Source organism: Heptranchias perlo, chromosome 2 (genome assembly GCF_035084215.1).
Source record: "Heptranchias perlo isolate sHepPer1 chromosome 2, sHepPer1.hap1, whole genome shotgun sequence".
Classification (NCBI taxonomy): Eukaryota; Metazoa; Chordata; class Chondrichthyes; order Hexanchiformes; family Hexanchidae; genus Heptranchias; species Heptranchias perlo.
The window spans coordinates 95,859,919-95,872,360 of record NC_090326.1 but is presented as its reverse complement, the minus strand read 5'-3'; the positions used below and the strand labels follow the sequence as shown (position 1 = coordinate 95,872,360).

The following is a 12,442-nucleotide window of genomic DNA, read 5'->3' as shown; positions in this document are numbered from 1 at the left end:
AGTCCCTCAGTACTGCACTAACGTGTCAGTCTAGATTATGTGCTCAAGTCTCTGGAATGGGGTTGAACCCCCAACCTTCCAAGTCAGAGGTGAGAGTGCTACCACTGATCCACAGCTGACACATCTCACACTGATTTGAGTTCCTCAAGAATGAAGTATAAAGTCAGTCTTAATTTTTTGTTTTAAAAACATGGAGAGACTGGAATTCCTCTTGATCGACTGCTAAACTAAGGGTTAAGAGAATGAAGCACTCAGGAGTTCAAGTTATCCCCACATTATCGGAAACCAAGTCTGTCACCATTAACAAAACACATCAACTATTTTGTCATTCACAATCCTTCTTACATGTGAAACAAACACCCAAGAAGAACACTGTGCCAAGGTGGAACTATGCAATTTCCATGAGGATATTGATGGAAGTAAGCTCATTTTTTCTGACAAAATAGAAGTTCAAAGCAAGCACACTTAAGCTCTTCAGACACAAACAAAATGGAAGTCTTGGTCTATCTGAACTTTGTCCATAACATCTTACTTCAAAACAAAGGGACTCCTATTTTTTGCTAAGTCAACTGTGTTGTCAGTAGATGCACTATAATTGCTGTCAGTAACCCTGTCTCGTGGGAAAGATTGAGGGAAGAGATGAGGATTCTCACTCATCAATATCCTGTGAACCCGTAAGAAAACATGCACGCATAGACATTAGGAGAGGACAGATTAAACTCGGCTGTGATGGTTCTGTCCAAAGTCAAATCTCTGCTGATATTCACCGTCTAGACTCATACATGAAGAATGGCCACTGAAGTGAGGTACTGATTTAATCTTCTAATTGAGGACGAGACCAGGAATGCACGATCCCTAATTAAATGTTTTTCTGCCAAGTATTCTCAACAACTTTTTATAATTTGTGTTAAATGATACAGGCAATTATACTTTAAGCCATAGACAGTCCCTTAATAAATTTGTGGTGAAACAATTCAACATTTGTTTTTTATTATTCGTTAATGGGCTGTGGGCGTCACGGGCAAGGCCAGCATTTATTGCCCATCCCTAATGGCCCTTGAGAAGGTGGTGGTGAGCCGCCTTCTTGAATCGATGTAGTCCGTGTGGTAAAGGTTGTCCCACAGTGCTGTTACGTAGGGAGTTCCAGGATTTTGACCCAGCGATGATGAAGGAATGGCGATATATTTCCAAGTCGGGATGGTGTGTGACTTGGAGGGGAATGTGCAGGTGGTGTGGTTCCCATGTGCTTGCTGTCCTTGTCCTTCTAGGTGGTAGAGGTTGGGGGTTTGGGAGGTCCTGTCGAAAAAGCCTTGGCAAGTTGCTGCAGTGCATCCTGTAGATGGCAAACACTGCAGCCACGGTGTGCCGATGAAGGGAGTAAATCATTAGGGTGCTGGATGGTGTGCCAATCAAGCGGGGTGCTTTGTCATGGATGGTGTCGAACTTCTTGAGTGTTGTTGGAGCTGCACTCATCCAGGCAAGTGGAGAGTATTTCATCACACTCCTGACTTGTGCCTTGTAGATACTGGAAAGGCTTTGGGGAGTCAGGAGGAGGTGAGTCACTCGCCACAGAAGCCCAAGCCTGGATGTTGTCCAGGTCTTGCTGCATGTGGACACGGACTGCTTCATTATCTAAGGGGTTGCGAATGGAACTGAACACTCTGCAATCATCAACGAACATCCCCATTTCTGACCTTATGATGGAGGGAAGGTCATTGATGAAGCAGCTGAAGATGGTTGGTCCTAGGACACTGCCCTGAGGAAATCCTGCAGCAATGTCCTGGGGCTGAGATGATTGGCCTCCAACAACCACTACCATCTTCCTTTGTGCTAGGTATGACTTCAGCCACTGGAGAGTTTTCCCCCTGATTCCCATCGACTTCAATTTTACTAGGACTCCTTGGTGCCACACTCGGTCAAATGCTGCCTTGATGTCAAGGGCAGTCACTCTCACCTCACCTCTGGAATTAAGCTCTTTTGTCCATGTTTGGACCAAGGCTGTAATGAGGTCTGGAGCCGAGTGGTCCTGGCGGAACCCAAACTGAGCATTGGTAAGCAGGTTATTGATGAGTAAGTGCCACTTGATAGCACTGTCGACGACACCTTCCATCACTTCGCTGATTGAGTGTAGAGTGATGGGGGGGGGGGTTGGTGTAACTGGCCAGATGGGATTTATCCTGCTTTTTGTAGACAGGACATACTTGGGCAATTTTCCACATTGTCAGGTAGATGCCAGTGTTGTAGCTGTACTGGAATAGTTTGGCTAGAGGCGAGGCTAGTTCTGGAGCACAAAGCTTCAGCACTACAGCCGGGATGTTGTCGGGGCCCAAAGCCTTTGTGGTATCCAATGCACTCAGCCGTTTCTTGATATCATGTGGAGTGAATCGAATTGGCTGAAGATTGGTTTCTGTGATGGTAGGGACATTGGGAGGAGGCCGAGATGGATCATCCACTTGGCTGAAGATGGTTGCAAACGCTTCAGCCTTGTTTTGGGAATAAAAGGCGCAAGAGGAGAGGCCCGGGAGCGGAGCTAAAAGGTGCAAAATGAGATCTAAACTATTTGGAAAGAGGAATGAAAACAATTAAGACTTACAAAGATACAATCCTTTGAAGGGCTTGATGGTATATCCCTTAGGTTCTTTTTAAAAAAAAATCTACAAATTCAGAACTCCATATTATTTTGAAATATTTATACAGGTTATGCACTCAAAAGGAAAGAAAAAAACACAATGAGCGAAAAGAAGCTGGCTTCTAGCTGACATTTTCTTCAGAATGTGCACTTAATTGAGAAGTCTGTGTTAACTTTCCTACATTACAATAGTGACTACACTTCAAAAGTACTTCATTGGCTGTAAAGTGAGAGCAAAGCGAGAGCGGTGATAAAATGCCCGAGAGCAGAGTGAGAGGAGGGGCCTGAGAGTGGGGATAAAAAGCCCGAGAGCAGAGAGAGAGGAGAGGCCCAGGAGCGGGGATAAAAGGCCCGAGAGGAGAAGCCTGAGAGTGGGGATAAAAGGCGCAAGAGGAGAGGCTCAAAAGCGGGGATAAAAGGCCTGAGCGCAGAGGGAGAGGAGAGGCCCAAGTGCGGGGATAAAAGGCGCAAGAGGAGAGGCCCGAGAGCGGGGATAAAAAGGCCCAAGGGCAGAGCGAGAGGAGAGGCCCAAGTGCGGGGATAAAAGGCGCAAGAGGAGAGGCCCGAGAGCGGGGATAGAAGGAGCAAGAAAGGATCTTAACTCAGAAAATCAGCATGTAGAATCAGTATGGGTGGAGCTAAGAAATAACAAGGGGCATAAAACACTGGTGAGAGTAGTTTCTGAGCCCCCTTAGTTATAGTGTCAGTAGTTATAGTGTCAGAGTGTAAATCAGGAAATTAGATGAGTGCGTAACAGGGTAATGCAAGTCATGGGCGACTTGAATTTTTTAAAAATTCGTTCATGGGATGTGGGCGTTGCTGGCAAGTCCAGCATTTATTGCCCATCCCTAATTGCCCTTGAGAAGGTGGTGATGAGACGCCTTCTTGAACCGCTGCAGTCCATGTGGTGAAGGTTCTCCCACAGTGCTGTTAGGTAGGGAGTTCCAGGATTTTGACCCAGCGACGATGAAGGAATGGCGATATATTTCCAAGTCAGGGTGGTGTGTGACTTGGAGGGGAACGTGCAGGTGGTGGTGTTCCCATGTGCCTGCTGCCCTTGTACTTCTAGGTGGTAGAGGTCGTGGGTTTGGGATATGCTGTCAAAGAAGCCTTGGCGAGTTGCTGCAGTACATCCTGTGGATGGTACACACTGCAGCCACTGTGCGCTGGTGGCGGAGGGAGTGAATGTTTAGGGTGGTGGATGGGGTGCCAATCAAGCGGGCTGCTTTGTCCTGGATGGTGTTGAGCTTCTTGAGTGTTGTTGGAGCTGCACTCATCTAAGCAAGTGGAGAGTATTCCATCACACTTCTGACTGGTGCCTTGTAGATGGTGGAAAGGCTTTGGGGAGTCAGGAGGTGAGTCACTCGCCGCAGAATACCCAGCCTCTCACCTGCTCTTGTAGCCACAGTATTTATTTGGCCTGTCCAGTTAAGTTTCTGGTCAATAGTGACCCCCAGGATGTTGATGGTGGCGGATTCGGCGATGGTAATGCCGTTGAATGTCAAGAGGAGGTGGGTAGATTCTCACTTGTTAGAGATGGTCATTGCCTGGCACGAATGTTACTTGCCACTTATGAGCCCAAGCCTGGATGTTGTCCAGGTCTTGCTGCATGCGGGCACAGACTGCTTCATTATCTGAGGGGTTGCAAATGGAACTGAACACTATGCAATCATCAGCGAACATCCCCATTTCTGACCTTATGATGGAGGGAAGGTCATTGACGAAGCAGTTGAAGATGGTTGGGCCAAGGACACTGCCCTGAAGAACAACCTGCAGCAATATCCTGGGGCTGAGATGATTGGCCTCCAACAACCACTACCATCTTCCTTTGTGCTAGGTATGACTTCAGCCACTGGAGAGCTTTCCCCGATTCCCATTGACTTCAATTTTACTGGGGATCCTTGGTGCCACACTCGGTCAAATGCTGCCTTGATGTCAAGGGCAGTCACTCTCACCTCACCTCTCGAATTCAGCTCTTTTGTCCATATTTGGACCAAGGCTGTAATGAGGTCTGGAGCCGAGTGGTCCTGGCCGAACCCAAACTGAGCATCGGTGAACAGGTTATTGGTGAGTAAGTGCCGCGTGATAGCACTGTCGACGACACCTTCCATCTCTTTGCTGATGATTGAGAGTAGACTGATGGGGCGGTAATTGGCCGGATTGAATTTGTCCTGCTTTTTGTGGACAGGACATACCTGGGCAATTTTCCATATTGTCGGGTAGATGCCAGTGTTGTAGCTGTACTGGAACAGTTTGGCTAGAGGCAAGGCTAGTTCTGGAGCACAAGTCTTCAGCACTACAGCTGGGATGTTGTCAGGGCCCATAGCCTTTGTTGTATCCAGTGCACTCAGCCGTTTCTTGATATCACGTGGAGTCAATCGAATTGGCTGAAGACTGGCTTCTGTGATGGTAGGGATATCGGGAGAAGGCTGAGATAGATCATCTTTATATAGTCTGGGCAAATCAAATTGGCAAAAGTAGTTTTGAGGATGAATTCACGGAATGCATCCGAGACAGTTTTCTAGAACAATATATTGAGGAACCAACTAGGAAACAGGCTATTTTAGATCTAGTATTGTGTAATGACTCAGGATTAATTAGTAATCTCATAGTAAGGGATCCTCTGGGGCAGAGTGATCAAAATATGTTCGAATTTCATATTGAGTTTAAGTGATTTAGTTAAGTCCGAAATTACGGTCTTAAATTTAAACAAAGCCAATTATGTCGGTATGAGGGGCGAATTGGCTGAGATAGATTGGGAAATTAGATTAAAAGATAAGACAGTAGATAAGCAATGGTGAACATTTAAAGAAATAATTCATAACTCCTGACGAATATACATTCCCTTGAGGAATAAAAACTCCACAGGAAAAGTGATCCAACTGTGGCTAACTAGAGAAGTTAAGGATAGTATTAGATAGAAAGAAGAGGCTTCGGATATTGCCAAAAAGAGTAGCTATCCGGAGGATTGGGAGGGTTTTAGAAATCAGCAAAGGGTAACCAAGAAAATGATAAAGGAGAAAATTGAATAGGAGAGTAAACTAGCAAGAAATCTAAAAACAGATATTAACAGCTTCTACATGTAAAAAGGAAGAAATTAGCCAAAGTAAACTTGGGTCCTGCAGTGACCGGAGAAATTATAATGGGGAATAAGGAAATGGCAGAGACGTTAAACAAATATTTTATATCGGTCTTTTCAGTGGAAGACACACAAAAAAAAAAATCAGAAATAGTGGGGAACCAAGGGTCTAGAGGAAGGAACTTAAAGTAATTAAGATTAGTAAAGAAAATGTTTTAGAAAAATTAATGAGACAAAAACCGACAAATCCCCGGGACGTGATGGCCCACATCCTAGGATTTTAAAAGAGGTGGCTGCAGAGATCGTGGATGCATTGGTTGTGATCTTCCAGAATTCCCAAGATTCTAGAATGGTCCCCGTGGATTGGAAGGCAACAAATGTAACCCCACTATTCAAGAAAGGAGGGAGAGAGAAAACAGGGAATTATAGGTAATAGGGAAAATGCTAGAATCTATTAGTAGTCGGGAAAAATGCTAGAATCAATTATTAAGGACATAATACTTAAAAAATCATAATATGATTAGGCAGAATCAACATTGTATTAAGAAAGGGAAATAGTGTTTGACAAATCTATGAGAGTTTTTTTTTAAGGGTGTAACTAGCAGGGTAGATAAGTGGGAAGCAGTGGATGTAGTATATTTGGATTTTCAAAAGACATTCAATAAGATGCCACATAACGAGTTGTTACACAAGATTAGGGCTCATGGGATTGGGAGTAATGTATTGGCATGGATTAACGATTGGTTAACGGACAGAAAACAGAGTAGGAATAAACGGGTCATTTTCAGGTTGGCAGTGGGGTGCCGCAGGGATCTTTGCTTGGGCCTCATATTAATGACTTAAATGAAGGGACCGAGTGTAGTGTATCCAAGTTTGCTGATGATTCAAAGCTAGGTGAGAAAGTGAGCTGTGAGGAGGACACAAAGAGTTTGCAAAGGGATATAGACAGGTTAAGTGAGTGGGCAAGAAGGTGGCAGTTGGAGAATAATGTGGGAAAATGTGAGATTATTCACTTTGGTAGGAAAAATAGAAAAACAGAATATTTTTTAAATGGTGAGAAACTATTAAATGTTGGTGTTCAGGGGGATTTGGGCATCATTGTACACGAAACACACAAAGTTAACATGCAGGTACAGCAAGCAATTAGGAAGGCAAATGGTATATTGGCCTTCATTGCAAAGGGGGGTTGGTGTACAAGAGTAAGGAAGTCTTGCTGCAATTGTACAGGGCTTTGGTGAGACCACACCTGGAGTACTGTGTACAGTTTTGGTCTCCTTACCTAAGGAAGGATATACTTGTCTTAGAGGCGGTGCAATGAAGGTTCACTAGATTGATTCTTGGGATGAGAGGGTTGTCCTATGAGGAAAGATTGAGTAGAATGGAGCTATACTCTCTGGAATTTAGAAGACTGAGAGGTGATCTCATTGAAACATGTAAGATTCTAAGAGGGCTTGACAGGGTAGATGCTGTGAGGATGTTTCCCCTGGCTGGAGTGTCAGGAACTAGGGGGCATAGTCACAGGTTAAGCGGTTGGACATTTACGACTGAGATGAGGAGGAATTGCATCACTCAGAGGGTTGTGAATATTTGGAATTCTTTACCCCAGAGGGCTGTGGGTGCTCAGTCGTTGAGTATATTCAAGGCTGAGATCGATAGATTTTTGGACTCTGAGGGAATTAAGAGACATGGGGATCAGGCGGGAAAGCGGAGTCAAAGATCAGTCATGATCTCATCTAATGGCGGAGCAGACTCGAGGGGCCTTATGGTCTACTCCTGCTCCTATTTCTTATGTTCTTGTTCTTAAAGGGCTTTGGGATGTCCTGAGGTTGTGAAAGGTGCTACATAAATACAAGTATGTCTTTTTTTTCTGCGGTAATACAGAAAAATGTTTAGCTACAAGACTTATACCTTTTGAAATAAAAATGTCTTGTATATAACCACCATGGAAGAAAGAGGATCTAGACAAGTGCCATGTTTAGACCACAGTCTCTCTAGTGGAGAACATGGAAAACTTGTAACTTTAGTCTTTTCTTCAATTAAAGTAACACCTTCGACTGAACATTATAATCATCAACGTTATAAATAATTAGCTTTGCAAACTTTTTATCTAGGAACATAGGAACAGGAGTAGGCCATTCAGCCCCTCGTGCCTGCTCCGCCATTTGATAAGATCATGGCTGATCTGTGATCTAACTCCATATACCTGCCTTTGGCCCATATCCCTTAATACCTTTGGTTGTCAAAAAGCTATCTATCTCACATTTAAATTTAGCAATTGAGCTGGTATCAATTGCCGTTTGCGGAAGAGAGTTCCAAACTTCTACCACCCTTTGTGTGTAGAAATGTTTTCTAATCTCACTCCTGGCTCTAATTTTTAGACTGTGCCCCCTACTCCTAGAATCGCCAACCAGTGGAAATAGTTTCTCTCTATCCACCCTATCTGTTCCCCTTAATATCTTCTAAACTTCGATCAGATCACCCCTTAACCTTCTAAACTCTAGAGAATACAACCCCAATTTGTGTAATCTCTCCTTGTAACTTAAGCCTTGAAGTCCGGGTATCATTCTAGTAAACCAACGCGGCACTCCCTCCAAGGCCAATGTGTCCTTCCGAAGGTGCAGTGCCCAGAATTGCTCACAGTACTCCAGGTGCGGTCTAACCAGGGTTTTGTATAACTGCAGCATAACTTCTGCCCCCTTGTACTCTAGTCCTCGAGATATAAAGGCCGGCATTCCATTTGCCTTATTGATTATTTTCTGCACCAGTTCATGACACTTCAATGATCTATGTATCTGAACCTCTAAGTCCCTTTGGACATCTACTGTTTATAACTTTTTACCATTTAGAAAGTACCCTGTTCTATCCTTTTTTGATCCAAAGTGGATGACCTCACATTTGTCAACACTAAATTCCATTTGCCACAGTTTTGCCCATTCACCTAATCTATCAATATCGCTTTGTAATTTTATGTTTTCATCTATACTGCTTACAATGCCACCAATCTTTGTGTCATCAGCAAACTTAGATATGAGACTTTCTATGCCTTCATCTAAGTCATTAATAAATATTGTGAATAATTGAGGCCCCAAGACAGATCCCTGCGGGACTCCATTAGTCACATCCTGCCAACGTGAGTACCTTCCCATTATCCCTACTCTCTGTCGCCTTTCGCTCAGCCAACTTCCTAACCAAGTCCGTAATTTTCCCTCGATTCCATGGGCTTCTATCTTAACTAACAGTCTCTTATGTGGGACCTTATCAAATGCCTTCTGGAAGTCCATATTTCCATTGACATTCCCCTGTCTACTACTTTAGTCACCTCTTCAAAAAATTCAATCAGGTTTGTCAGGCACAACCCACCTTTCACAAATCCATGCTGGCTCTCTGATTAACTGAAAATTCTCAAGGTGTTCAGTCACCCTATCCTTAATTATAGACTCCAGCATTTTTCCCACAACAGATGTTAGGCTAACTGGTCTATAATTCCCCGGTTTCCCTCTCTCTCCTTTCTTAAAAAGCGGAGTGATATGTGCAATTTTCCAATCTAGAGGGACAGTTCCTGAATCTAGAGAACTTTGAAAGATTATAGTTAGGGCATCCGCAATGTGCTCACCTACTTCCTTTAAAACCCTGGGATGGAAACCATCTGGTCCTGGGGATTGGTCACTCTTTAGTGCTATTATTTTCTTCATTACTGTTGCTTTACTTATGTTAATTTTATCGAGTCCCTGTCCCCGATTCAATATTAGTTTTCTTGGGATTTCCGGCATGCTATCCTCTTCTTCTACTGTAAACACTGATGCAAAGTAATTGTTCAACATGTCTGCCATTTCCCCATTGTCAATGACAATATCCCCACTTTCAGTTTTTAAGGGGCCAATACATCTCCTGACCACCCTCTTTTTCCTAATATAACTATAAAAGTTCTTCATATTTGTTTTGATATCCCTTGCAAGTTTCCTTTCATACTCTCTTTTTGTAGCTCTTACTATCTGTTTTGTGACCCTTTGTTGATCTTTGTCTCTTTCCCATTCGCCAGGATCTGTGCCATTTTTTTGCCTTTTTGTATGCCCTTTCCTTATGTCTTATACTGTCCCTTACCTCTTCAGTTGTCCATGGCTTTTTTTTTGGCAAGTAGAGTTCTTGCCCCTCAGGGGTATAAACCGATTCTGTATCACGTTAAATGTTTCTTTAAACATTTCCCACTGATCATCAGTCGTTTTACCCATTAACAGATTTGCCCAGTTTACTGTGGACTGTTCAGTCCTATTGTTACTTCATAATGCAGAATACCAAGTCAACAGCTTGATTTTCTGGAATACTGATGCCCACATGAGTTTTAATTTGTGGCTCCTGCTGGGTATAATGAAGCAACACCTGTATAATGCCAATCATTGGCATTATAGAGCAATCGAACAGAAAGGAATATGTGACCGTGTGCTTCCGAGCATGCAAGAAAATTGACTTTTTTGTTAAAAAGCAAATCAATCTTTCTACAAGATAACTTCACAAGCGTTGACAATGAGGCTGGAATTAACAAACATATTGTGGGATACGCAAAAAATAATCAAGATATGCTCCAAAACAGGATGTGGGAATTCAACAAAGTAAATTCCTGGGAGATAAAGGTACAGAAGCTTCTGATGTCCACCTTACATTTTAAGAGAATTATTAACGTGATGTGATAAGAAGAGTACAAATCTGATCAACACTGTCCATCATATTAAATACTGGAGCAGAGCCAATGAACCAGGACAGTGGACAGGCTGCTGAATTTACTGACGTTGCTTTGTGTTATAGAATACAAGGAGTTTTTGTGGAAGAAAGAGAGAAAGGATTTCTTGAAGGGAGGAGAGAGACAAAGAAGGAAGATTTTGAAATCACCATGAAGGACAACGACGTTAGGTAAGGTTACACAATCTTTTCTCAGTCTCAGCATCAATAACTTGGTCAGATATAGCATGGGTTAACTATCAATTAGAATAGCACCACCTGACCAAAAACAAAATGACAATGTAACCAACCAACATTCTTTAAATACAACTAACCAGTGGAATCACTTGGAATAATCTGTGTTAATTACAGGTCAAGAAAATTTGAATGGGTGCAATCGAAGTACAATTGCAGAAATTTAGTTAAGCATCAGTTATGGATTTGATGTATATTTCTTTTACGCATCACACAGACAACAAGAAATTAGTCTCTATTCAAATGTCTTTTGCAAAATATAAAACCCTAGTTGATCTCACAGGAATTTGGAGAATATGTTGTTTAACTGTAGGAGGATTATATGGTATAATGGGGAAATGTGTAATGTTAGAGTCAAACAAAAATTATAATCAAATGAATGTAAACAGTTATATATCAGAAGGTTTTTATATGATTGTAGGGGTTTGGGGAAAAAGAAATGGCAGTCAAAATGAATGTGTGAAATATAGAAAGTAGTGTAGAAAATGTATATTCGATGTATACACTTTATATATGTAAAAATGTGTAAAATATTGCACAAAATTGGAATCTAGTATCTTATACATAAATCGCACAATAGAAATATTATAATAATTTTAGATGTGTGTGTCTGTTTCTTCATTGATATAAATTTAACACTTTTATTTCAGTGACAGAGGGAGTAATTTGAAGAATAATTGTTCAGTATTGAGAGGTATGAAACATTAAGGAAGGCATATTTGGATTGATGCTAAAAAAAACCCATAAACAATCAGCAGAGTCATAATTAACAAGAAAAGAACGGAAGCAGGACTGCAAAGGACACAATTCTTCAGAACAGAAACAGTAGAGTAACGCCAAAGAAAGCAGATACCTAGCACGGAATTAAAATAAAACAAAGATCAGGAACTTGACTTAAGAAAAAAACATCACCAAAAAAACATTAAAAAAAATAACTGCCCTCCATCGCCCCTTTGTAGCAGCCCCTCCCCCCACCCCGGTCTCCAAAACCCCTTCTATGGCAGCTCCCCCACTATCCCCCTCTGTGACAAACCCTTATTGTTTTCTGTGGATACTCCCATCTCCCAACCCTGGCTAAGACTGCCCCCCATTTGCCTCAGTTTTTGCTCCCCACTCCTCCCATATATTGGCAAGTATCAGTCCCAGTATAAGGATATATACTGGGACTTATTTAAATAGCCACCTTGAGGTCTGAAGCTTGTTGGGAATCAATGCCACCCCCCTAGTTATAGTTAGCTACATTAAAAAAAAACACAGACCAATTGAGCAGGGACATGGCCGCAGGATCAGAGGGGGAGTGTGGACCCAACGGGGGTGTTGGAACCAATAGGTGCAGCAATGGAATTAAAACCAGCCCCTGGCAGAGTACGCTGAGGGGCAAGCCCACAAAAAAGCCAGATGTACGCAGAAGCTGTGGGCCAAGGGAGGGACTGCTACGCTGAAAATGGCAGCAAGTCATGGGAGTGGATGCCTGGCGCAACGAGCCCTGCTCTGCAAATCACCCCGAGAACCTTCCCGTGAATAAACAGTAACTCAAGGTCCAGTGTCAGGAAGAGTGTCGCATTCAAAATTCAGACAGGCAATGAATTTTTACCATAACAGTATTTGGGTAAGCAAGACCAAAATTGCAATTAATTTCACTATAAAAAAGGTATTGGAAATCACGAAAGAACAATTCAGCGCCATGCTCATAGATTTCAGTTAGATGAAACCTATTACTGCAGAGCCACACAGTGGTCAGGGTCTATAAAGCATGCAAAGTTAAT

General features: G+C 42.6%; 1 protein-coding gene across 1 annotated transcript in view; it reads right to left on the bottom strand.

Annotated features, from left to right (window-relative positions):
* elp2 (elongator acetyltransferase complex subunit 2) overlaps positions 1-12,442 on the bottom strand; it is a 139,790-nt gene that overhangs the window by 38,086 nt on the left and 89,262 nt on the right. The window lies entirely within an intron of this gene.